This window comes from Ursus americanus, chromosome 4 (assembly GCF_024610735.1).
Source record: "Ursus americanus isolate L20-20 chromosome 4, mUrsAme1.1.p, whole genome shotgun sequence".
NCBI lineage: Eukaryota > Metazoa > Chordata > Mammalia > Carnivora > Ursidae > Ursus > Ursus americanus.
The window spans coordinates 7,420,808-7,448,232 of NC_142130.1; the positions used below are offsets into that span (position 1 = coordinate 7,420,808).

General features: G+C 39.0%; 1 pseudogene; it reads left to right on the forward strand.

Annotated features, from left to right (window-relative positions):
* The first annotated feature begins 387 nt into the window (after positions 1–387).
* Positions 388–27,425, forward strand: part of LOC123786433 (uncharacterized) — a 570,278-nt pseudogene continuing 543,240 nt past the window's right edge.

Sequence of the window (27,425 nt, forward strand, 5' to 3'; positions counted from 1 at the left end):
CTTCTCTTGGCCTCTGCTCGTGGCAGATGCACAGCTGGTCGGGTTCTGAGCAGGTTGGTGAAGGAGGGGGAAAGCCAAGGCCGCTTCGCCTGTTTGGCGGGGTTTGGGTGTGTGTGCTGGGCGGGGATGTGCGTAGGGTAGGTGGGAGGGTAGGAAGGGGTGGGGAGCAGAGTTAGGCGGGAGAATTGAGCGAAGCCCCTTATTTTGCGTCTCAGCGGCCTCCAGACCCCAGCATCTAGCCCCCGCCGGCAGGGTGGAGGGGAGAGAGTGAGGAGGACGTGGGGGGAGGTGGGGGAGCCAGCGGCTCGCTGAGCCCTTGGTGGCGGAGCGGCTGTCTCTTTAAGCGCTCAGTGGGGGCCAAGGCGGGAGCGCGGCGAGCGCGTTTCCATGGCACCGGGGCTGCGGGGGCTGCGGGGCCGCGCTGCTCGCTGGGTTCCAGTCGCTCCCGGTGGAGCAGGGGCGCGCAGCTCAGCTGCCACGGCGCCTCGGGGGCTGGCCCGGCCGCTCCTCCCGCGCTGCCGGTAGCTATTGATGCACAGTGCGGTCGAGCCGCTGCCGCGCCCACCTCAGCGAGGCACACCCCGCCGCCCCGCGAGCCCCGCACACAACTTCTGCCCCGCGAGCCCAACTTCTGCGCCGGGCGCGGACTTGCCAGCCGGAGTGGCGCGCCGCTCGCAGCCCCGGCAGCAGCAGGAGCCGAGCCGCGCCGCCCCGCTGAGGTGACCTGGCGACTGTGGCTCTGGCGCTTTTGCGCCTGGGTGGCCGCCAGCTGGCCGCCAGGCAGCGCCCTCCAGCTCCGGCCGGTCATGTAAGTGATGCCCGCGCGCTCCGGGACGCGTAGGGAGAGCGGGTCCCCGTGCGCCTCAGCCCCACTCGGGCCCGCAGGGGACACTGCGGCCGCAGCCCGTCCCCTCAGGGAAGGGAAGGAGGGAGGGCAGAACTGCGGGCGGGCACAGAGCGCGGTCTGCGGGATGTCCCAGGCGGAGCGCGGCGGAACGCTGTCCCTACCCAGCGCGTCCTCCGGGAGCACCAGCCCCGGAGCAGAAGCCGGGATCCCGGGCAGCGCGTCTTCCATCTGATACTTTTCAGCTCCTGACAGAATTCCCCCCAGATTTGGGTGTGTGCGTGTGTACGCCGTTTGTGAATGTGTGTGTTCCAGTTAATTTATACGAGTAATAGTGGCTAATGACAAGTTCCACTTTCTGAAAGGGTTTGAATGAAATCATGTCGAGCAGCTAGTTTCTTGACATGTTTTTCTTTCTAGAGACCAACGAGTTCGTGTACATTTTTTTTTTTTTTGAAAGTATCTCGGAGTCGGAAGGAGTGGATTATTCCACAGGTTTGATGAGAAGCGAACCCGGGCTCGTCCGCCCAAGTGAGGAGCCGGGGAGAAGAGTATGTCAAGGACTGAACGCGCGGCGACCTAGAAGCTAGCCTCCTTAGAGCTGAAGAGTAGGAAGATGACTGGAAAGCACGGGCTGAGCATGGGGCGTGGTTTCATTTCCAGATTAGAGGTGATGAAGGCCAGGAGATATTAATTCTTGGTCTTGGACACTGTGTCATGCGGAGCGAGAAGCTCAGGGGAGATCTAAGTCTTTACAAATTGCCTGGTCGTTTTGACTGGCTGGAGAAGTTTTCACTGAATTCTGTAGCATCAGAAAGATCATTATCCAACCGCTTGAGAGAGAAAGAGAAGCCAGATCTAATTCTGCTTTTCTTTTCGGCTCTCGAGCTGTTGTGAATAGACACCAGAGTATTTTGGACATTTTAACATCTTTGCTGCTTCACTACTTCTTTGCTTCATCTGTGATTTTCTGAAATGTGAATATTTTATAATAGAAAAATGATTTAGATAAGTACATAAAGCCATCTATACCTTTCTGGGGCTTTACTTTTTCTTGTAGGAAAAATACTATTTTGGGGTTCACTTTACATTTCCATATTTCTTCCTTCTCACTTGAGATTAAATTGGCTACCTGGTTACTGTAAATGTCACTAACTATAAATCTTGAGACATGGGCAGGGTGTTGGTACCATTGCAGAACAACTTGTTTTCTACATAGTTTGTAAATAGGTGTTTGTCAGAAATGCAAGGAGTTTCTGGGTAGGTAATTTCTCTTGCATTGATAAAATGTGTCTTGTTTATTTTGAAGACAAGGTTGATTTAGACTTTGCCTCTCCAGTTTATCTCAGACAACACATCTTTCTTTGGATATCTTGTGAGTGCATAAGCCTTCACTTCTTAGAAACTGCTTTTTATTTAACAAGCTTGTCAGCTAGCCATGCTCTTACCTTTACAAGTGCTGTTATTAAAGTGGATTCCAGGTTAGGTCATTAGGTGGCCACAGAGTCATCCACACAACATGAGACTGAGTAATCCCTTTGGGGGGCACTGAGAAATTATAGAAATACCATATCACTTTTTACATTGTTTAACTGTTTTACCTCATAAAGGCTAGAAGGATGACATTGCATTTTTTTTTAAGAACACTGCTATTGTAGCTCATTTATTTATCAGGTGAGCTGAGCTCGGATATTAAAACCAATATAAATTCTTGGATGTTTAATAGAGATGCTCTTTCTGTGGATTATTGAGATCACTCTGATGACTTAATATTTTCTGAAATCTAGATGGGAAGAAATCCAGTCAAATTTGTATTTAGTCTTCCCTGGTATTAGAGTTAGGGGTTTCCTCAGCAGCAACCATGTTGTGATTTAGAGGTAGGTTTCTGCAGATACCTTTGCAGTTGTTGTGGGCATGTGGAATGTAATCATGTATAGCACATGGCTTCCATACACCTGTCCATCTATTAAATTAAGGAGAATTTTTCCTGAGATTGTTATTGACCTCTGAGGTCCATTATCAGTGAGAGCAGGCTTCTAATGAGGTGAGGACCACTAATGAAAATGCATCATCTTACTAACTGGCACTTATAGGTCATTAACACAGGTAAAACTTTTAGGGAGCTGATCTTGTACTTGAGCAGATTTTGGAGCTGGGGTGACAACTAAAAAGAGGAAATGCTCGTGCAGCTAAATAATGGCCAGCCTAAACTTAATGCATTGTGTTTACGGCACATTCCTCCACAGGTAAGCTCATTTCCAAAGGAAACTTTATTAATGAAGCAAAAGATGTATGACAAGTGGATACCCCAACTCTATATTTGATCTGTTTGTTGATCTTGTATTATCATATGTAGGAAACCTTGGATAAGTAAAGTTAGGCAGATTCATAAAATCAGTATTCCACAGAGAGTACCTAAGTACCTACTATGTAAAGAGACACTGGAAATCACAGGTAATAATTAATCTGTTTGAATTCTAGCTTAAATGTCAGACAAATTTCTGGCTACTTTATATATATGATTGCACTTTATTCTGGAAATAGTCCTACAAGGTAGGTACTATTGTTGCCTTCATTTTATGATGAAGAAAGAGACATAGCCAGTTAAGTTCACACTCCCAAGAATTCACAAGTTTTGGATCAAGGTAGTTTGAATTCCAGTGTTGGAGTTCTTAGCAAATATGCTCCATTTCAGAACACCCAGATCCAGTATCTGATTTTATGAAGTTCTTTTTAATCACTGCCAGGGGTTTTCAGTGGGAGTGGGGCTCCCAAAAGTGGGGCTTTTTGATTGTTGTAAAAGCTACAGGGTACCATTGGCATTTGGTGCTGGGTATGGAGAGGGACTGGGGTGCTAAATGTCTAAAAATGCGTAAGATAGTTCTTCACAAAGAAGATCTGATTTCTCTCCTCACTGAGACTTTTCAGAAGAAATTCTGCTCTCTCATGGCTGTAAGGTGTTTAAGTATTACGTGATGGGCTTGGCTTAAACTGGGAATTGTGGAATGGGGAACGCTATCCTTGGCAAGTGCATTATGAATTGGAGAGTTGTCTGGTGATGGCATTTTGATAAAGGGATATTGAAGAGTTTACTTATGTTAATGGTACTCTGCAAATGTTTTCTAAAGGATTAAATAGAAGGAAATAAACTCTACTCCAGATCTGTGAGACATCAAAGGAAAATGACTGGCGATAACACACTCTATTAAAATTTATCCTTTGTAATGCTCTCTTGTAAACACTTGCATAATTATTGTATACAACATGATTAAAAGTAGTAAGCATGGAATTATTGCAGATATCATGCAAGCAGAAGTGCATAAAGGCAGATCCAGTAGCTTACGCTCCTGGGACTTGAGAGACTCGGATTCCTTTTGCACTTGGGGGAAATTTTAAAAAGGTGTGACCACTGTGTGACTCAGCACTCTCCCAAACTGTTTAGGGCATCTTGAAATCATTTCCTAACACAGGTATCTGATATAGGCGGTTTGACATACAGACTCAAAATATGCCTTCTATGGTACTGTTTATCCATCCTCCTCCCACGCCCAACACACTTAAGGAGAACTGTGTTTTACCTCAGGCTTCTGTAGTTGATATAAAAACCTGTGGTCAGAATGGCAGAGATTTAGATTGTTGAGGAATCAATAAATTTAGAAGTAGGCAAAGGCAAGAAGCTATGATAATCCAAAACTATGAAGGGGAATTGACAAAATTGTCTCTCTCACCACACAACATATCGGAGTTTGTTTTGGTTCTTTCTTTTTTTTCTTTTGGCATGATAAAGACTGAAATTGAGCAATTAGAGTTGTCTGGGACTATTAACAGTCCACTTTTTAATTTTACAAATAATTTAAGCATGGCCTGTGTTCCATCATTTATTCATTACTGTAAATTAGTTCAAAAATATTTTTCTTTCTTGTGAGATCAGCCACACCAAATGAACATAAAATGTACAGAGAAGGCTGTGTGTACCCTCTCTGGGCAAGGCATTATTTTTAGCATTTTGTGTTTATTAATATCTTGAATCCTAACAACAATCATATGAGGTAGATAATACTGTCATCTCCAATTTTCAGTTGAGGACATTGAGGTAGAGAGAGGTTAAGTAACTTGCCTGAAGTTTCATAACTGAGAAGTGGTGGGATGGGCTTTGGACCCATTCTAACGCCAGAACTCTGTTCCTAATCACTGTTCTCTGTGGTGGTCCCTCAGCTCTTGACCTCTCCTTCCTTGGCTCTCAATTTACCAGCCTCCCTGGTCTTCCTACTTCAGTCTGAATCTATTTATTTATATTCAACAGTAGCCAAGTCTTTGTCTTATTACTCCAAGTGGACTGAAACCTTAACTCTGCCTTGGAGCTTTAGCAGTTAACTTCATTCTACACTTTTATTGATGAAATTGACATTATGTTATATGAATTTTCAGGCTCCCTGTTTTTGGCCTCAATATATATTTTCCCTATATTTTTACTTCTTTCTTCTGTGTCTCATGGGAATAAGTTTCCTACTCTTTTTTTTTTTTTCAAGGTAATCCCTTCCCTGTATGTTCCAGATCCCATCCTTAAAATTTTTTCTCTATCGGTCATCTTGTTAGTTTCTTTTATTGACACATCTTTCCTTTCCACTGTTAGTTTTTTCCTTTTTTCCCCAATGTAACCAAGTCTCTCTTTCTATATCTCTCTCTATTTCATGTTTATCATATGTCTGTATCTGTATGCAGATCTGTCGTGATCTTGCTTCTCTGCCTCACCTTCTGTTTCTTAAGAACAGCTCTTGATGCTGCTTCCTTCTTATCAATGATTATTTAGTCCATTGCAGTCTGGCTTCCTCTGCCAAAATTTCTTCTCAGAAACTGCCTTCTTTTCAAAACTCACCCTACTCTCATTTTTCTGTAGCATATGATATGACTGGCTATTCTTATTTCCTACTTCTTTACTTCCTTGCTTGTACTTTTTCATTTGTACACTTGGTATCATCTGTAGTTCTCCATTGGCCTCTGTACTCTCTTACCTTCTATCTTTATTCCTCTTCTTGTTCTTTACACTTCACCTGGTTTATTCTCTTTCTTCCCACTGGCTTCTATCAGATCGTCTATTCTGATGAGACTCAGATCTGTACATGTAGCCCCAATCTCTTTGAAATCACAGACTCGCATTTTCAGCTATAGACTTATCACCTTCATTGGCCCGAGACTTAAAATGTCCATAAATCATCTGTAGTCTTCACTGTTTCCCCTCCCCATTTTCTCCTTCTTGGATATTTTGCTCTTCTTTCCCTTCTTTCATATTTGAAATCTTTTATCTGTCACCTTTCTTCCAGTTTACCTTGTACTTATATGATGAGCTTTAGGTGAGATGATTATGAAAAGGCCTCTGTATATGTTAATTGTATAACTATAAATTAATATTTATGTTCCCATCAATTTGCAATGAAATATCTCTTGAATTAGTTCTCTTTCCTGTTGCCAACACTTAAGCCCAGCCATACTATTTTTACTCCTAGACTATTACAGTTGTCTCTTGGTTGGTCTTTGCTTTCATATTCTCTTGCTCCTCTTTATTTTTATTATAAATATGATTTAATTTTCATCAAAGTTGGTTTCCCAAACAAAAATCTACTAACTTACATCATTTCCTTTCTTAAAAATTTGATTATCCATGAAATAAAGTTCAAACATCAGAATATTATTTTTAAATAGTACTTATTATATGCCAGGAACAATTTAAGTACTTTACATATTTTAACTCATTTAATCCTCACAACAAGATAATATTAGTAACCACATTTCATGAAAAGGAAATTGAAATCCAAGGGAAGTTAAGGTTTTCTGGACAAATTGCACAGAAGAGTGTGAAGCTCAGGGAAGTTTATGTAGTTAATAATTATAAAGCTAGGATATGAATCTGAGCTGTTTGAGTCTAGAATCTATGCTCTTAACCACTACATTGTGTTCAAGATCATATTTTTCTGATATTATTCAATTTTAGAAACATTTATTGAGCAATTTTTAATTTACTTGCCTTTTGTTCCCTTCTCCTTGTTAAGAACTATGAAGTATTTAAGATTTTACTCTACCCACAAGGTAACAAGGTAGTTTGCCACAGTTCATAGTTGCTGAAGGAAGACATGAGACCCCTGGATCAAAGACAAAGGACTTTGATAGTCATTACATAACAGATAGCATGAGCTTCATGTTTGAATTGGTTTCCCTTACTTCTACTTCCCCCTCTCTCAAATTCCACAGGGGTAATGAAGAGTAACCCCAGTGCATACTGTGCACATGGTGGAATTTATGTCACAGCTGCAGAACATAGGCCTTAAAAAATCTCTAGTCTTATAAGGGGACTATTAGCAAACTTAGTCAACTTTTGCCCTTAGAGAGAGACATCATCTTTATTATCCTGCTCATTAAACAACTCTTCCCTCAGCCCTGACAGAAGACGCTCTCTAAATCTTACAAGGCTATTTGCTATACAAACATCTTTCCAGAACAAAAGCCATCTAAGCCTCACAAGATATGTAGAAATGCAAGAGACCTTGAAGAATTATCTCTTAACACTCCTAACATTTCCTTACCAGTTTCAGCTGCATGGGTTTTACTAAAGCTTAAATCTAGTTTTGCTCTCTTTTGTTGAATCCGGCGCTTGATTTTCCAGGTAGGAGGACTCTGGAACTAGAAGAACACATACATTTAGTGAGCTGACCCAAAGGATATGTTTAAATCCCACGTATGTGTCTTTTTTCTACTGAAGTTGATATAAAATCACTGACCCAGTTGCTTAATATGTAGCTTATTTATTTTCTTGTTACTTCCATTGAACATATACTTATTCAGTCTCAAGTACTTTGATAGGCTTTGGGGATACAGAGAAGATAGGGTGATCCTCTCTTTGAGCACGTCATAGGGAGACCAGTGGACAGACCACAACCTACCAAAAAACAACTTTGCAGAGATGGAAGAAGTAACCTAGTTGGAGGGAAGAAAGAATCTTGAACCTCAGGTAGGTTTTCAAGAGTTTAATTTTCTTAAGCAGATTCTTTGAGTAGAGGTTAGATGGTTGGTAAAGGTGGTGATGGTGGTGGTGGGTTCCAGTTGATGAGAAGAGCATGTGCAAGAAGGAGACACAATCTCTCTCTTAGGAAAACCGTAAGTCATTTCCTTAATGATATGTCTGGAAGAAAGAATATGAAAGGGGTTGCAGTAGAAGATAAGTTTAGGGCAGCTGAGAGGGGATAGGGTCTTTCATATCAAAATGAGAATTTTGGACTTTGCAGGGGAACAGCAAGGAGCCAGGAAGTGACTGGCTGAAAGCAGGGGAGTAACCTAATCAGATTTGTGTTTTTGAATGAGGAATGGGCTGAAGAGGAGCCAGAGGCAGGGAGCCTGGTTAGAACCAGTAGTAGAGGGAGAAGTAGTATAAGTTTGATGAACAAAGGAAACTTCCTGCTATACTACTCCAGCATAATTAATTACAGATGGGGCACAATTTATGATCAAGGCATTTTCTGCAGGGATTCTAAAGATGGGTAAAATAAACTATCCACTTCTAAGGAGCTTATAATCAAGTACTTTCTTCTTTGTTGTGGATAGTTAAGTACCACGAAGGACTTAGACCAAAATATTACTATAGTAAAAAATAAAAAACAAGTTCATGAGAGGGAATCATGAAAAGCTTCATGAACATGGTGGGATTTGAAAGGGAGTTAGGATTGCAAGCAGAAGAACATTCATTACAGGAAGAGAGCAGAGAAGACCTTGGAGGTTGTTGAAAGGGGCAGTACTTTCTGGGGATGATTTACACTACAGTTAACTGGTATTGCCATCCTTGCCTTCATGTACTTGCAGCTCTACCTTCTCCAGGATATCCCAGGGTCCCCAAATGCACTTCACACATTTCTGCCACGTGACCTTTGTTCTCAGTGAACTTCCTGCCTCCTCCCTTTCTTCCAGGCTAATCTCTAAGACCCAGCACAAAAGTCATCTATTTCACAATTAATTCTAGATCCTTCAGATAGGATTAATTGCATGTTTGTCAGTCTCAGCAATCTTAACTGACATCTTTATTTTACTTGGGTATATGGAGAGCTCTAGTTTCTTTAAAGAAATCTATTTGATAACCATATGATAATGAAAGGAACATGTTCAGAATTAGTAAAGGTGTTTCCAAACAGTTCTTTGTAAATCAGCCCCTTGTGTATAAATTATGTGGCTTTTCAACTTGTGATCTGGTAAGTGTTTTTTGTCCTTCTTCAGTGGACAGTTTTCAGTGGTGTTTAATGTTCCTTCTCACTGATACGGTTAATTAAGAATTGACAGTGATTCTGAACTTTGGTGGATTTTGCTCTTGAGGGAAGAGGCAATCCTAGGAGATTTGAATTTTGGTTTCTCTGAATTATTAAGAAAACTATTTTCATGGTTTGGTATAGTGGATTCTGACCAGGAGAAACGCAACCTAATATTAAATGGTTTTCCTTTCTGGAGCTCGAAGTACTAATATTCATTTGCAGTACTTCCAGATTTTTGTTACACTGGAAAGGGTTTTGTTTATAGTCAAATGTATGTGACAATAAAATAATAGTAAATTATAATACTTCTTTATTTATTGTGGAATATAAGTTTTGGCTATCCCAGCTTATAAACTCGAAAAGATTAAAAAAAAAAAAAAAACCACACACACACACACACACACACACACACACACACACACACACACAAACTATTCTCAGCATGAATAAACTGGGAATGTATCTTGACATAAAAAATTTATTTTCCAATGCATTTCACGGTTTACTCATGCTGAGAACCACTTCTTATCTTTTGAACTTTTGAACTCTCTCTGAATCAGGATGAGCAAAAATGAACATGAGTTTCCTTTCAATATACTGGCATACCACATGTAAAATAAAACAAGTAGAAACTCAAGACACAGCAATACACGGTGGCCAATTATATGATAACAGAATAGTATTTGTATTGGGCTTTAGGCATGTTATATGCAATACTGAAATGAATTTTGAAATAGGAAACACAGTAGGCAGCAGCCATTAAAAGGTATGTGTTATGTCTCTTGTAAAGCGCATCTTGCTTGAATTCAATTGACAGTAACAAGTCGGGGCCAAGAAACAACTCAGTCAGCATTCTCCTTCTTTCATAAATCTATTTACAGTAGAAACCCCATTAACATTTTAATTGTTTCACAGCTAAAGTTGATCTCTGTGCCACCTTTAAAGGTCTCAGGTTCATTAAAATTTAAGGGACCAGGGAGTCCATAGTCTACTCTAATGACTTAGTGAGTGTTGTAAAGGCTTTAAATATATTTTTGGCTCAATGAACAATTGAGAGATTCTTTGTAGCAGCTAAGTGTGCTCCCAGGTACATTGTCGCATTGCCTCATTTCAACCCCACCAGAAAACTCTCCCCTTCTTTTCCCTCGTCTGAATCCTAAAGTCTCCCAAGGTCCTGTTGAACATTTTCTGCCAACATTTGTTTAGTTGACTGTGTTAACTCTACAGCTAGCTTTTACTTTCATTGAGGTCAAAGTTTGAAGCCAATAATTGTTGAAATAAAACTAGTCATTGATAACTTACTTTCAACCCATGTTTCTTTGCCCCCTATAGTGTGCCCCTGACCTCAATAAAAAATATATCCAAACTTGAAATTAGTTATAACTATTTGGAATTTTTGTTCTGGCTGTGCTACAGATTAGTTGGGTGTAACCTCTCTGATCTCTAGTTTTTCATTTGTTAAATATATTTCAGAAGATACATATGCTTCAAGGATCCACCAGCCTTAAAATATGTTCCTAATGTGACTTGTTATATACAATTATTTAACAGCACTTTCATGTAGGGAACTTTCTGCCCAAGACAACAATTTTCTGTTTGGCTCTAGTTTATTTATTTATTTATTTATTTTAAAGATTTTTTATTTATTTATTCGACAGAGATAGAGACAGCCAGTGAGAGAGGGAACACAAGCAGGGGGAGTGGGAGAGGAAGAAGCAGGCTCATAGCGGAAGAGCCCGATGTGGGGCTCCATCCCACAACGCCGGGATCACGCCCTGAGCCGAAGGCAGACGCTTAACCGCTGTGCCACCCAGGCGCCCCTTGGCTCTAGTTTATGTTAAGCCCTCCTTGATAAGATACAGTTAAGGGATCCTTTTAATCTAAAGAACATTTCTGGTTGATAATAATGAAGCCCTCTCATTTATTGATAGAGAGAAAATATTTTTTTTTTATGGGAAAACTTGAGATGGAAAAAGGTAAAGACTAACACCAAAATGACCCCAAAACCTTATACTATCAAAGTGCATTAAAAACCAAGAATACTCAAGATCAGGTTACTATGACTTGGTATTTGGGGTGGTAAGCATCAATTCTTAATCCTGAGATTTGGCAGTGATAGTAGGGTGTCGGTTATACAGAAACAGTAATAACTGGGAGCATGTGTTCACTTATTCTTTCTACCATGTGATTTCTGTGCATTCATAACCCAAAGAATGAGGTGAACTATGTTTGTGTGGTTGTCAAATTCTGGAAGTGACTTTGTTGGGCTTTGCCCACACTGTGTGTTCAATTTCCAAGTACTCTCTTTTGCCTTCAAAACAATGTGGCTTTAGATTCATAAATTTTGGTTAGTGGTAGGAAATAATGATCAGAATAGATTTTAAGGTATCTTAGGCCAAGATAGTGCTTTACAGGCCAAATCTATACTAGAGGCTCCTGAAACCCTTTTGTTTTAAGAGGTAAATACTTTGGTTTCAACAATTCTTTTTTGTCTTGTAGTTTTCATAGAAGTTCTTTCTCTTTGAGGCAGTGATTTTTCTAGATGATATCAGCATAAAGCTGTCCTTTTTATTTCTTAATTATTTATCCTTCTTAAATTTACACAGTAGCTGGGTTTACCTGATAGTGTGTGGTCATATCAAAAATAATTGCATAATCCCTTATCCATAGTCTGAAATTAAACGATCTCTAAATAGTGGCAGGTATGTTTTTGTTGCTGTTATTTGTCACAGACTAATTTGGTGGCATAACCTTCACTGAGCAGACATGAGTCTAACTATGGACTTTGTTTATTTTATTCAATATGAAAATCCTGAAGTTTCCTTGAAGAAGTATTAATGTATTTGATTAGGATGTGATGCTTGAGACCGTTCTGGGCATATATGCATCATATTGCCTTTCTAAAATATGAAAAATTCTGAACTGTAAAACGATTTGGTCCCTAGGCATTCATATCCTTCAAACCTGTATTTGTAAATATGATATTTGGAGACCATACTGAATTTCAAAGCATTATTTAAACTTCTAAAAGTTTGCTTATTTGTATGGATTTTTTTTAATAAGACGAAGTTTGCTTTTAAGCTTTTTATTTTTGTTTGTTTAAATTCTGGATGTTGCCTTTTGCAATGACATGAATGGAACTAGAGGGTATTATGCTAAGCATATCACAGAAAGACAACTATCATATGATCTCAATTATATGTGGAATTTAAGAAACAAAACAGGATCCTAGGGAGGAGAGGAAAAAATAAAACAAGATGAAATCAGAGAGGGAAACAAGCCATGAGACTTTAAAAAAAATTATTTATTTGTTTATTTCAGAGAGAGAGAGAGAGAGTACGAGCAGGGGGAGAGGCAGAGGCAGAGGGAGAAACAGATTCCCTGCTGAGCAGGGAGTCTGACACTGCTCTTTCATGGGACTCTGGGATCATGACCTGAACCAAAGACAGACGCCCAACCGACTGAGACACCCGGGTGGCTCAGAGACTCTTAATCATAGGAAACAAACTGAGGGTTGCTGGAGGTAGGTGGGAGGTAGGGAGATGGGGTAACTGGGTGATAGACACTAAGGAGGGCACATGACACAATGACCACTGGGTATTATATAAGACTGATGAATTACTGACCTTTACCTCAGAAACCAATAATACATTATGTGTTAATTAATTGAATTTAAATGAAAAAAAAATTCTGGATGTTGGTTGGTGTAAAGCAAGGAAGGTTTAGTTTCTTGGGTTCTCCCTGCCCCCGCCCAAAACAACAACAACAACAAGAAGAGCTGTATCATTAGTGGATTTTTTAAAAATCTGAAATTCCAACATTTTATGACACACCTTGTCAAAAGCATAATATGTGTATATTATATATATATGTATATATATAATATATATATAACTTCCCATCCTAATAACCAGAAAATAGAGATTAGATGATCAGCTAAGGGTAATGCATGAAAACAAGTTCTGTTGTTATTCTCTTAAGCCCATTTCTTCTTTATAGAAAAGAATCAGTTGACATCCATTGAACAAGAACTTCATGCCAGGCAACATGGCAAGGGTTTTCTGTCTTATTTCATCTAAACACCAACACTGTGCAATTGTATTATGCCTCCAATGTTGAAAAAAACATTATTTAGGGATACTGATAAAGGAAGAAAAACCCACTTTCTATAGTCTAGATATTTTATTCATTCCAATTGCACTCCAATTGCAGGAAGGCTAAAACTTCTTTGGTCCTACTCCTGGTTACTTTTTATGATGTTTAATTCCAGAGGGTGTACAAGTCTTTTGAAGGGTAAGGTGGTCTGGTTAGGATCAGTCTGCTGGATCTGCTAGTACCAGATTCAATATTAATAGAAGTAGACTTTGAAGTCTTTTGCTGTCCTCTGATTCACAAACTTTCTTATTTCATATTTTTCATAAATTTTATTTTGTTTTGTGAAATCCCTATTTTGACCCCAACAGGCTGTTATATTTTTTAGATTGCATCAATCTATCGCTGTTTAGACTGTGGTAAGCGATTAGTTTCCAAGGAGAATCAACCAAAATTCCTAACTCACTCTGCTGTAGTTCTTGCATTTCATATTAAATATGCTTATAATATTCTCTTTTGTACATGCAATCTGCATGACCACATGTTGCATTATTAATGGCCTCCCCAAGGCTTTGCTTCTTGCTGTGACTGCTTCAATTATCTCAAAGTTTAAGCTCTTCATCTGGAGGCATAGGTGGGGCATTTATATTTCTGGCATGACTTTCTAGCATAGCAGGAGAGAGGCCTATTCTTAAGGCAATAGGGATCCTTTTAAGGTGGGGGTGGAGTCCCTTGATGGCTTTCTGGTCCCCATGGAGACAGACACTTCAAGGGAGCCTAAGGGCCAGGGAAGAAAAGTTAATTCTAAAGTACCCAGGAGCCCAAGGAAAACACTTTTACATCTGACAGTCAAGAATTGAGCTTAAAGAAGAGGTGAATATTCTCACAAAGGAGGAGGGTTACACATGGGCAGGACTGTAAGTGAGGCTTCCTGCCTCTGTTCAGTGTGGCAACAAGAGATAGTAGGGCTTTTGACCTACAGACAAATTAAATGCCACCTGTCAAAAAGTGAGCTTTATGGCTGACTCTTAGCAATTGTGTGAGATGGAAAACATATTTGTGAGGAAGCAGGTAGGAATGGAAAGTCTGAATTAAAATGAATTATTGCTTGAAGGAAAGATAAATGCCTATTCTGATTGAACCTGAGGCTACCAGTGAATCTATTACACTAACATGTCATCACTGTCTGTTTCATTGTGTTCTTCATTTGCCTATGAAATAAAACTTGTTTTCTATTGAAAATCATCTTTAAACTTTCTGTGTGTTAGGAAAAAAAAAAAGAAAGGAAACAGCCTAAATGTCCAACAATGAGGAAACAGTTAGGTAAATTACGGTATATCTTTACAATGGAACATTTATGCAGCTATTAAAAACAATGTTTACAAAGAATTTGAATGCTTTACAAAATGCTTACATTATAATAAGTCAAAAAGAAGCGGGATACAAATGCCTATAACAGCATGATTTTATATGTAAATGTATAAATATAAAGATAATAACTCAAAAGGAGGAAAATGCATCAAAATGTTTTAATAGTGTTTATCTCTTCGTGGTGAGTTACGGATAATTTTTATTCTCTCATCGACAGTTCTCAGTTTTTGCCAGCTCCTCTATAATGTACATCTATTCCTTTTCTTCTTAGAAAAATACTTAAACATTTTTTGTTTTGGAACTAGCTTTCTGACCTATAATGTATTACTGACCAGAGCTACCTGACAACATCGTTGAAGACCACTATTGAGGCCACCATCACCACCAAAATTATTTCTGATAAGAACCTTTATGGGTTCATTTGTATTTTAGTAAAAGTACTCTCTATCTGGGTTGCTATTATTTATCCCAGTGATGGTCAAAAAAATGTATATGAAGGCTATTTCCTCTGTTTAAAGGCTCTTGAAGCATCCCAGAGAGGAGCCTTATCACATGAGCTCCAGTCTTGTGCCTCTAAAGTAACTGACATAAGCATATCGAAGAACAAGTTGCCATAGGCTTGACTTCTACAAATCTATAGTTAGTGACTCAATGTTAGTCTTGTGTTTAATTTACTGGACATTAGATATGCTGTAAATTGCTAACTCTTTAACAAGTTTAACACCTTTTTTTCTACTTCTAAGGATGAGATTAACCCAATTTGGCTTTTTGGTGACTCATTTCTGTAACCAGTTGCTTACATATAGAAATATTTTGCTTCCCTAGAACTGGATTATCTGGAAGCTTACATACCTGGAAAATAATTGAGAATCAAGAAGTGAACAATAACAGTAACATAAATAATATACTTAACACTTATTGGGCAGTAGCTATTGTTTCCATCTCTCTGTGGAACACTTTACCTCATTGTCTTATTTAGTCTTCATAACAAACATATACAGTTATTATTGTTCTCCCTATTTACAGATGAGAAAACTGAGACTCAGAAAAGTCGAGTAGTTTGTCCAGGGTCACATAGCTACTTGCTGTGAAGCTAGAAGTTGAACTATATTCCAAAGCCTAAACATACTCTTAACTCTTTATAGTAAATACAATGTGCAAACAGATGTCACAAGTCTGTGTTCAAAAAATGCAGACTTGACCCTTCAAGGTCTCAAGAAAGAATCACTCTACTTTTCAAATGACTTTAGCAAATTTACAAATAACATATTTGAAAACAGGAAAAGGGGGCTTCTAAAAGCAGGAATTGATAGCAAGAACAAAATTCAGCTGTAGACTAAATGAGAAGGGCTGTAACATCTAGACTATATTCCCAAGAACTCTGAAAGCATTATATTTTGGATTGGTTTGTTAAGACATTTGTTAACTTTATTAGCTTCCAAGTATACCAGTGGATAAGTACGGAACTTGATTGTGATAATTTATCTTGTCAATAAAATCTTAAATTCAATATAGTACTAATTTTTTATACATTTCTATTTTATTATATAATTTATGCATTTTATTGTGAAAAGAATAGAATATACAGATGAAATAACAAAATTAAAATCTTTCATAATTTCACAACCAGACATATCCACTGTTAACATTTTGGAAGATCTAAATAATGTAAACACAAATTAAGTATAAATGTAAATATGTATGTTTATGTTCTAACAAAATGGGACTATGAATACTTTTAAAAATCATATTTACTTACTATGATATGAGTGTATTTTAAAATATTCTTTGATTCTAAAAGTAGAGAAGTTTATAATATATTTGAGAATGATTTTCTTCCAGAAAGAATTAAAAACACCCATTTATTTGATGCTTTAAGGAAAAATACATATTAACTTAGAAAATTATTTTATGTGAATCAGTTTCTTTGTTAATGATGCTTGTATCAATGAGGAAGTACTGTAGTCTAATTATCTTCAACCTGTAGAGCTGTCATTACTTTCCTCTATTGAGGTTAAACATGTTAAAGTAACCTTTCTTTCTTTCTTTCTTTCTTTCTTTCTTTCTTTCTTTCTTTCTTTCTTTCTTTCTCTTTCTTTCTTTCTTTCTTTCTTTCTTTCTTTCTTTCTTTCTTCCTTCCTTCCTTCCTTCCTTCCTTCCTTCCTTCCTTCCTTCTTTCCTTCCTTCCTTCCTTCTTTCCTTCCTTCCTTCTTTTCTTTTCTTTTCTTTTCTTCCTTTCTTTTTCTTATTTTTCTTTCTTTTTTTTAATAAAGAAAAAGGAATCAATAATGAAAGTGATAATTTAAGGATCTTTTGAAAGGAAGAGTATACATTCCCTGGCTGGAGTTGATGTGATTTAAAGCTATCTGCTTCTTTCACTCGTAGTGAAAGAAGCTTTGTGTCCATCTGCCTACTTAATTCAGAAGGAGGGGCAGAACCAGCTTCCAAAAGCTGTGTTTCCAATTGTCATTTCATCTGACAAAGATTTATTGAGCACCTACTTCATGTGAGTCCTGTGTTGGATGATTATTTAATGCAAAGAGGTTTAAGATGTGCCCTCTGTATTCAGAGAAGTCCAGTTTAATGATAAGAAAACAAAGAAAAAGGTAATTATAATTCAGTATGGTGGACAACAGGGGAGAAGTGAGCTTAGGGAGCTATAGGACAGGAAAGGCTCTTTTGGGCATGGTCACTTGAGTGGGGAACCAAAGATGATAGGTGAGTGTCAGGGAGAGGAAGGGTGTTTCAAGATGAGGGACCACATGTATACAGATTTGGGGACTAGAGGTTAGGACATAAGGTGGAACAAGGCTTAAGAAATAGCCGTGACCTACTAGGGAGGCATTGTGTGCTGTGCTGTGGAGTTGAAATTTTAACCTGAAGGAACGAAGAGTCATTGGAAACATCATCATTGGAGATATGAGAACAGCTGTGGTTTTAAGAAATCACTCTGACAGCTGTGTGAAGAGGCTGTAAGTTGTGCTAAGGAATGATCAGCATCTGAAGGTGTTGGAGAGGAACTTGTTGAATTGATGAACTTGCTGACTGGTCGATGTGCAGGGCAAGGCAGTGGATGGCAAAGGATGACATCATTATCTATAGGCAAGGTGACTGTGTGCATGGTGGTATCTTCTGTAAGTGATAAATGCTCTGAATCGAGCACGCTGTTGACAGGGTAGGTTGAAGGTGATGAGTTTAGATGTATTCATCAGGCAGTTGGATGTGTGGATCTTGAGCTGAGAGATCTTGAGCTGTAGTACTAGTAGTAGGACCACCACCATCTAAAGGATGAGCATAGAATAGTAGTTAAGGGTGTGGGCTCTGCTGTCTAAGTTGAAATCCTAGTTCTATCAGTTACTGGGGCAAATTACTTATTCTCTCTGTCCCTCAGTTTCCTTACCCATAATATGGGGATAATATATATTCGAGTCATAGGCTAATTGTGAACCATAAAATGAGTTAATATATTAAAGTATGTATAATAGGACTCGTTCATAGTAAAAATTCAATGGATTTAGCTTTACTATAATATAATAATGATTAAAGGAAATTTGGCCAACCCCCCCCTTTCTTTTTCAGTGAAGAAAGCAGAATAGGTGTTGTCAAAAGGGTAGAGGAGAAGTCTGTGAGAGGAGTCGTAAGAATTAAAGTAGGCCGAAAGGAAAGTGAGTTGTATTAAATGTTATAGGAAAGACAAGCCAAGTAAGAGCCAGGAAGTGTCCTCTGTTTTTTTTTTTTTTTTTTTTGGTTTGCTGGTGGCGTTGGTGGGATGGGGCTCAGTTCCTGATTCAGTCGTCTGAGGGATGACCAGCAGGTGAGAGTGGAGTGAGCAGATGGAAACTACTTTGATAGCTTGATTGAAATCTGAGTTAGAGGGAGATGTGGGGTTGAGTGAGTGTTTGTGGTTGTTGTAAAGCAGGGGTGAATCGGAAGCATTTTATATTAGTGAGGGAAGAGCTAGCTAGCACAGGGCAAACAACAAAGCATTGAATTAAAAGAGCCCCTTTTTATTCATCACATTTCCCTCAGTATATCCTGTGTCTGGCACTGAACCAGGAGCTGAGTGAACGCTCAAGGAGCTGTAGTCTGAAGCTGTGTATGGAGGGAGATGGCCTTGACTACTCCATCCTTGTATTCTGGCTGAATATGAAGTGAGGCATTGGGAGGGACTCTGCCTCCTGTGGCTGCTACAGTCTTCTGAGGGTTTTGGTCCGGGTTAGGGATGGTAGGACTCCTCGGTAAGAGGCAAGGCATGATATTGGCCTGAAGTATACGAGGTCACTTCAGTTTCTTCAGTCAGACCAGTCAGGGCCTCCAGAGTGAGGGAACACCCTACAAAGTTGACTATTCTGCAGTTATGCCGACTAAGCTACTCCCTGTGTGACTGCTGATAACACTTCTTATTTGAATTTGTTCTCTTTCAAAGTAGAACAGTGTATTGGAAAGAACATGGAGGTAGATAACAGAAAACTTATTTGTTTCGTTCATTCAAAAATATTCCTCGAGCACCTACTGTGTGCCAGACAATATGCTATAAGCTGGAATTATGATGGAGTCAAGAGAGGAAACGTACCTGCCCAAAAGAACTTGCATTTCACAGAGGAAGATCAGCAATTAAACAAGCAATCATAGTTCCATAGGGAGAGTAGAGGTCCACAACTCTGTGCAGAGAGGTCAGGACATCTTCCTGGGGGAAAGGATGGTAAAACCTAGCTGTGGAGGATAGGTTGGCAGTAGCCAGGTACTGGGAACAGGGCAGAAGAGTTTTTTAAGTAGAGAAAACAGCATGTGTGGGGGCTGTGGAGTTTTAAGTCTGGTGTTTTTCAGGATCTGAAAAAGGTTTTGTTAGGTTGTAAAATGAACAGTGCTGTCCTTCCAAATAGGTAAGTGATAGTAGACAACAATGACTGATCTTCCATCTCCTCTCCAAGGCCAGAAGTGGGTAGAGGATGCCTCTGTAGGCTGCTATTCTCAGAAGTGGAGATGAAAATGGGATATGAGGGAAACAATTCTGAGGCCCATAAGTAGGATGGATTAGGGCCCAGGAAGGGCAGGAGAGAAACTAGAATCAGGGCGGTCCTTTGGGAAGTTACCTGTTGATGAGACCACTGTCCTGGAAGCAGACATGGAGAAATGAGTGGCTAGAAGAAGAAACCTGTTTGCTAAAGAACAGATGCTGGACTGAACAATTCTTAGAAGTTCTTGGAAGGGTGCCCACTTGAGAAGGATTATCATGAAATGATAAAAATAAACTGAATTTACAAAAGGAGAGATTTTATTTTTATTTAGTTATTTATTTAAAGTTTTTACCTTTGTAAGTAATCTCTATACCCAACGTGGGACTGGAACCCACAACCCCGAGATCAAGGGTTGCATGCTCCACAGACCCAGAAAGCTAGGTGCTCCAAAGGGAGAAATTTTATTTTTTAATTTATTATTTTTTATTTCTAATCTATTTTATTCATAAATTTTTATATTTACATTAGATCATTTTTCTTTTTTTTCCAAATTTTTATTTAAATTCTGGTTAGTTAACATATAGTGTAATATTGGTTTAAAGAGTAGAGTTTAGTGATTCACCACTTGCATGTAACACCCAGTGCTCATCATAGCAAGTGCCCTCCTTAATGCCCATCCCCCATTTAGCTCATCCCCCACCCATTTCCCTCCATCAACCAAAGGGAGAAATTTCAGAGGACAGGAGCTGGGAAGTCAATGAAGAGACACAAAAGGTACACAGCACCAAAGAGAGCTCCGCGAATTCGTGTTAAGGAATGTTAGAAGGCAGTGTTGAAAAAAAGTGGATTGAACTCTAAGTTTCCTTGGATAAATGCTCTTTTCAATCCAATTAATCAGGTACATTTTAGGCTTAACAATAAAGAACTCCGAAGTGTTGTTTGTGGCTGGCGAAAGCATACATGCTAAGTCATAGGTGCTGTTTTTTTCTAGCAACTTTAGAGTTCATTTAGTCTATTTCATTTTATCACCAGTTTGTGAATACTAACAGATGCTTGAAGTTTCCAATATTCTGCTTAAGGTAACCTAGTAAGAGACATTCACATTCTTTCGTAGCGTAGTTCCCAAGCAAATCAGGGGAGACTTAAGCGAAGGTTTTCTGGCAATAATATGAATAATATGAATAATATGAAGTGGAGTGTGTGGAAACTTAGCTCGGTTGATACAAGTTTGAATGCTGAAAAAGATGAAAGATACAGTGAAAATGCATCGCGCTGCGTATGTTAGGAAATGGGGTTGCCCAAAAGAGCACAGCCAAAGCCTGGTACGAGTTCTCTACTGACCTAGCAGGTGCCGACAGGAGGCTGGGCGCAGCTCAGATCGATAGGCAATCACGGGCGCGGCGGGGAGGCTCCGGGGCGGCCGGGCGGCCGGCCAGGCGGCGCCTCTCCGCGCTCCGCTCTCCCCTTGGAATTCAAGGTTTCCTTAGCATGCGGATGTCGTGTCTACTGTAGCATTAATACTGTCAAAGGGAAGAAACTTGGGACCTTTAAAACAACCCTATCTTGGGTTACTATAATTTGGCTTTGGTTTCATTTTTCTCAGTGGTCCAAGAACGTTGTTTCCAGCCAGAATATCCTTCCTATGTGTCCTTCAAAAGACTGATTTATGGTTGCTATGGGAACTGGATTATCAAATTTTGAAAATTAGTATATTTTAGGCCCCGAAGACTGCAACACTGTGTGTGTGTGTGTGTGTGTGTGTGTGTGTGTGTGTGTGTGTTTCTTCTATTTGGGGAAGGAAGGAATATGATCTGTTTCATGTACTGTTATTAAATAAAGTGAAACATACACCTTTGTTAGTTGAATTGTGGAGTATATGATTAACATTTCATTCAGTCATTCATTCACATTTATAGCATGTCTTCACTGTCTCATTCCCCTAGACACAAAGCAACTAAATGCTGAGCAAGAGGGAGGTTACTTTGATGAGATTATAGCTCTTTTCAAAGTTTCCTTTTTTCCTCTTTTAATGAGAAGTTAACTGTTTTCCGATAGTCACAGGATAATTAGGTTCTCTGTGTCTCTCTTGCTCTTGCTCTTTTTCTCCATATCTAAATGGAGAGATACATTGTTTATACATATGCATATATCACTTTATGGGGACTTTTGAAGATTTGATTACATACAATTTTACTTTCCATCCCCCGCTCTGGAATGTTGTATGCTGGGCTTTGGGGTTGGTGGAGGGGGCCAGGTAGGTATGTATGGACACCAGCTTCTCTGAGATTCTCCTAAAAACAATGTAAGACCCTTTTTGCTTCCAAAGTCCTGTCATTGGTCTTCCTTCCAAGTATGAGGACATTTTGCATTTGCTTAATGTTTCCTCCTGTCCTTACTACCACATTGTGTCTAGCAACCATAGGGAACTTTGGATTTCCATTTCTGTGATTGATGGGGATCATTCCTTCCAGTTGTCCCCTTTACACACTGACTCCTTGTATTGTCTCTACCAACACCCTTGATCTGACTATGAGTATGAGTATCTTCTTACATCCAGTCTTAGGGAGGTGGGGACACCACATTACTGAATATACCCTCTATTTTATACCTTTTATGCTTTTTAAATCTGTGGCAAAAGGTTATTTCTCCAAAGGAATTGCTGTGTTTTGCCCATTTAGGTCCTAGCCAGTAGTCAGGAGAAATTCCTCATTCCTCAGAAGTTGCCACCTGCATTTTAATTTCAGAACATTGTATAACTCATTTTTCATTCAACTCATTCTCTGTCTTTCAAAGTGCCTAGGCATCAGTCTTTGACTCCTCTCTAGTTTGCACACTATATGTAAACCTTTGAGCTCTACCTTCAAAATGTATCTAGATTTTGGCCTCTACTTGCCACCTTCACTGTAGTTACCCTGCTTCAAACCATCATCATATCCTAGCCTGGTTATTAATGTAGCCTCCCATTTGGACTCCCTATTTATATAATTGCCCTTTTTCTCCACCCTGTCCCTGGAGTAAATTTGCCAAAATATAAGTCAGGTAATGCTGGTTCTCTGCTCAAAACCTTTCCTTGACTCCCACCTCACTGAGAGTAAAAGCCAGTATCTTCACTGTGGTCCACCAGGCCTATGTGATCAAGCACCCACCCACTCCCCACAGCCTATCTCTCTGAACTCCTCTCTTCCATGTTCACCCTACTCTAGGCACACTTACAAGGAATTCTGCCTCAGGGCTTTGGAAAGTGTTCTTCTTTCTGCCTGGAATGCTTTCCCCCTAGACATATACACTGCTCCCTCCCTTGTCAGGTCTTTGCTTAAATGTCATTTTCTCAGTAAAGCTGTCCAAGATCTTGACCTTTCCACTCCCCCTTCCTATTCCATGTTTTCCGCAGCACTTACAGTGATCTCATTTACTACATATTTTGCTTATGTCATGTATTTATCGTCCATTTCCTGCATTAGGAAGTATGCTCCATTTGGGCAGGACATTTTATTTACTGCTGTATCCCCAGCGTTTGGAAAAGTACCTAGCAGACAGTAGTTGTTAATAAATACTGTTGTTGAATAAAATGTTGAATAAATAAATGAATTTCATGTTACCATTTTAACATTAATTATATTGCTATATTGCTTTGCATATTCTCCACAACGGTATCTATTTCTTTTGAAAATAGTTATTCAATTCCTATACAAGTGTTGACGATGTATTAATCTCCAAACAGTGGCACCTAACACCAGGCACTAGAATACAAAGATAGATAAGAAGCAGGCACTGTCCACAGGGAGCTTGCAGTGGAGGAAGGACTCAGGTGGTTACAGTACATGGTGGTAAGTGCTTCAGTGGAGGTGAGCTCACCTGGCCTTGGGAGAAAAGTACAGATGTTTAGCCAGAATCCATGATTTGCCAGGCACCTTGCTATTCCCTCACCATGCCTCTCTTGATTTCCTAATGAGGAAACTCTGCTTCAGTGAGGTAACATAAATTTCCCAAGATCCTACAAGCTGCAGATTAAAATGTTCAGACTGGCTCTGTCTGGTTCTAAAGCTCCAGCTATAACAGATACCAATTTGCCTCTTTATGGAGAGGTGTGTTGATCTCTGTACAAATTCCTGTTTGCTTCTTTCCTGGAGGTCCTGAATGCAAGTGTGACAATGTGTCATTTTAGGAGACTTAAGCTTAAAAGCCTTTAACCTTTAAGAGGGAAGAGACTATGTAAATTGGGATGTTTGGGTAAATGTATGTTTATTTAAATACTCCTTTATCGGATGCGGTAACACTTTAAAGTGTTTTTGTCTTGATTATATTTCTGTACCCAGTGTCTCTGAAAATATTTGAGGAAACAAATCCATAGGAAAAAATCCACAATGCAACTTATAAATCTATAGAAAGTACTCTCTGCATGAATGAAACTGGTCTCTTTTAATCTCCAGCTAACATTGCAGGATATGGGGACAAAGAAAAATTGTGTGATGTTTGTGAACCATCCATGCAGAACTGGACAGTAACAAGATACAGGAAAAAAATTGATTTATAAAATGGAAACGCTGATGACATGTGAAGAAAGTAAAAGAAAAATGATTAGAATTCATAGATTATAATTGACCAAGTGCTTTCACAAACATTAATTATCACAAAACTCAGTGAGGTAGAGAGATATAATCCCATTTTACAGATGAGGACTCTTTGGAGAGGTTAGGGTAACAGTGACTTAGGGTAACTTAATCAGGTAACACAGTTAAATCTTTCAGTCTACCGTGTTCTTTCCAGAATACCAGACTCTTGTGCCATTAAGAATATGTAGGACTCAGGGCGCCTGGGTGGCTCAGTTGGTTAGGCATCTGCCTTGGGCTCAGGTCCTGATCCCAGTGTCCTAGGATGGAGCCTGGTGTTGGGCTCCCTGCTTAGTGGGGAGTCTCTGCTTCTCCCTCTCACTCTCCCTTTGTGCTCTCTCTCTCTGTTGAATAAATAAATAAAATCTTAAAAAAAAGAAAAGAATATGTAGGACTCTGACTTAATGTTCTCCATTCACATTATCTGCCAAAATAGTTGTATATTGTTTGTTTCATATCTTTTCTTTTCCTGTTCCAAAATACTTTGGTGTATGATTTAATAAGATTCTAAAATATGTTAAACTGCATTTTATATTTGATTCTTCTTTCATCTGTAAGATTGTGTTATACCTCTCTATCTCACTGAACTGAGTAACTTGAAGTGCTTTAGAAGAGATAACCTTATGCAAAATCCAGATGGGCACAACTATCTTATGAATTTAGAAAAGGATTTTATTTATTTATTTATTTATTTATTTATTTATTTATTTATTTATTAATGAGTTCTGTCTTGCATATCATGACCTTTCAAATGTTTGTGGTTAAATCCAGAGTAACACATTCTTAATGTTATTTGCCCCAGAAGCTATTAGTATGAGATTTATAGATGACAGGAAATTGATGTAATCTTTGTCAACAAATATTAGTAATATGAAGTAGTAGATGTTAATATGAAAAATGACAGTGTCTCTAAAAAATATCAAGCAAACTTTTGATTTAAAGTTAATACAGCAGGTCTGCAGGGACAGTAGAGAATAGACAGGAAGTCATATTTCATACCTGCATACTTTAAACATCCAAGTCTGATTTCCCTCCAGCATTACCAATTACATTGATTATATCTCTTATTTTTCTTTGCACTTCAACCAAGTTTACAGACAATTCAAAGTAGTTAGATGATCGATCTGTGTATATTTGCTGATTGATTGCATTTATCACAAACCACAATGGAAAAAGTTGTCATAAAGGTCTCGATTAAATAACATACAAACTGCCATGGACAAACATCTCATAGTTGAATTTTGGCTGAATACACTGGGCTGCAATTTTTCATTTCATATTGATTGGACAGCCTGGTGATTGCAGATAGGGGCTGAAAATCGCTCTCTAGAGAAACTCCATCCATACCGTGTATGTGCAAATGTGTTTATCTGGGAAGCAAGGGTGAGAGTGCTGGGAAGGTTCATGAATTAACTATTGATCTAGAATCTGGAATTCACTCAAGATAAGCTTTGAAGAGCACAAGAGTCTTTGTAAAGATGACAAAATGACATAACCTGAAACACTGGTCCAGATCATGGTAATTAACAATACTGTAGTAACCACGGACTCCTCATTGGTGAGGGAGAACTAGATTTTTACTTCTGGTTGTTAAAAGACAAGAGCAATGTTCAGGCTCTTTGGAGTCAGCGCTCCTCTACAGGGAAGCTCTTTGCATGTAAAGGAATCATCCAAAATCTGAAGAAACACCATCAGCATGATGATATTCATAACTGCCTTATTTACAAAAAGGAGAAACTGGAAACAGCAGTATAGGAACATGGTGCATCCACTAGACAGAATTTTTGCAGGTGCTGGAAGTTATACTTACGAAGCCTTGGCAACATGGAAACTGCTTTGATGTGATGTAAGGTGAAAAATAATGCTGTGCAGTTAAAATTGTAGATAACTTGTTGTATTTTGTAAATATACATTGAAAGTAGATTTGTGGAGAAATAGTAATCATCTGATAACTCTTACTATCAACATGCCACAGATGAGAAAACCAAGGTTCACTGCAGTGGAGTAACTTGTTCGGTTCACATGGTTGCTCAGGGACAGAGTGGACCTGGTCCCAGGTTGTTTGCCTCCAAAACCATGCCTTTAACATTTTGCTAAACTTTTTACATTTAAATACACATATATATTATAAGGAAAATTAGGGAAAAATCTAGAATGGTACCATAAAAATGGTTTTCTTTGAGTTAATTGGTTCAACTTTGATTTTCTTTCCACCTTCATCTTGCCCGTATAGTTCTTCATTATTTGTTCCCTTTCCTTTCTCCTCCTTTCCTATTCTCTTCTCCTTCCCATAGTTTTGTAGGGGAGCAAAAGGTTTTCTTTGACTCTCTTAGGGTCCTTGGCTGGGTCTGAAAATTAGACTGACAAAGATAACCAGAAGGAAAGCATACACATTTATTTAATATCAGTTTCATATGATACGGGCAAAAAAGGAAGAGAAGTTCCGAAGAAATGGTTAAAGCTGAGTTTTTGTGCTAGGTTTGATAAAAAGTAGACATCTGTAGAAAGATACGATAGAGCAGAGTATGAGGTAAATGTAGTAAATTGGGGGAAACTTAATAAGGATCATGTGTGCAGATTCTTCTTGGTTTCCTGCATCTAGCAGATAAAGATGATCCTTTTCTCTGGATATAGGAAGGGTGCCTCTCACATGATGATCTTAAGAGCTGCTTCAGGGGAGAAGGGAAGGTAGGGAATAAGGTCAGAGAGACCTTCCTGCTTCTGCTGTTTTCTCAAACTCTTTCAGCTTAAAATATTCAAATACCAAGGTGCCATATTTGGGGGTAATGTGTTCTAAACCCCATCACTTTCAATTTTCAGTCAGCAGGAATCGTATTTCTAACTACAACTGTGTTTTGGTGCATAATCAAATCACTGCTCTACCCAGTCTCCCTTTCCTGTTCCTGACTGGTCTTCTACCAACTTTGACATTCCCTCTTGGATATCCCCACTGTCTTAGTTGATTTCTTTTGGGTTGAGTCTGCTGGAAACAGACAAGGGAACTTCAGAGTCTCTTTGGGGGTGACACTCATCTCGTCTCATGTATTTTAAATCTGAGCAATTGGAAATTTCTACTCCTGCTCTTTAGCTGATTTTAGGAGTTGCGTTTCTTGGGGGTAATGACTGTGCAGAGCAAATGTTAACTGTTTCTGGAGAATTCATACTAATTTGGCCCTTTAAAACTTTAAAGCAGGAAGACTATTTTCCCTGGCTTCCCAGGGGTAGTGGGTAGAGGTGGAAGATGTTGGTGTTTATCTCATGT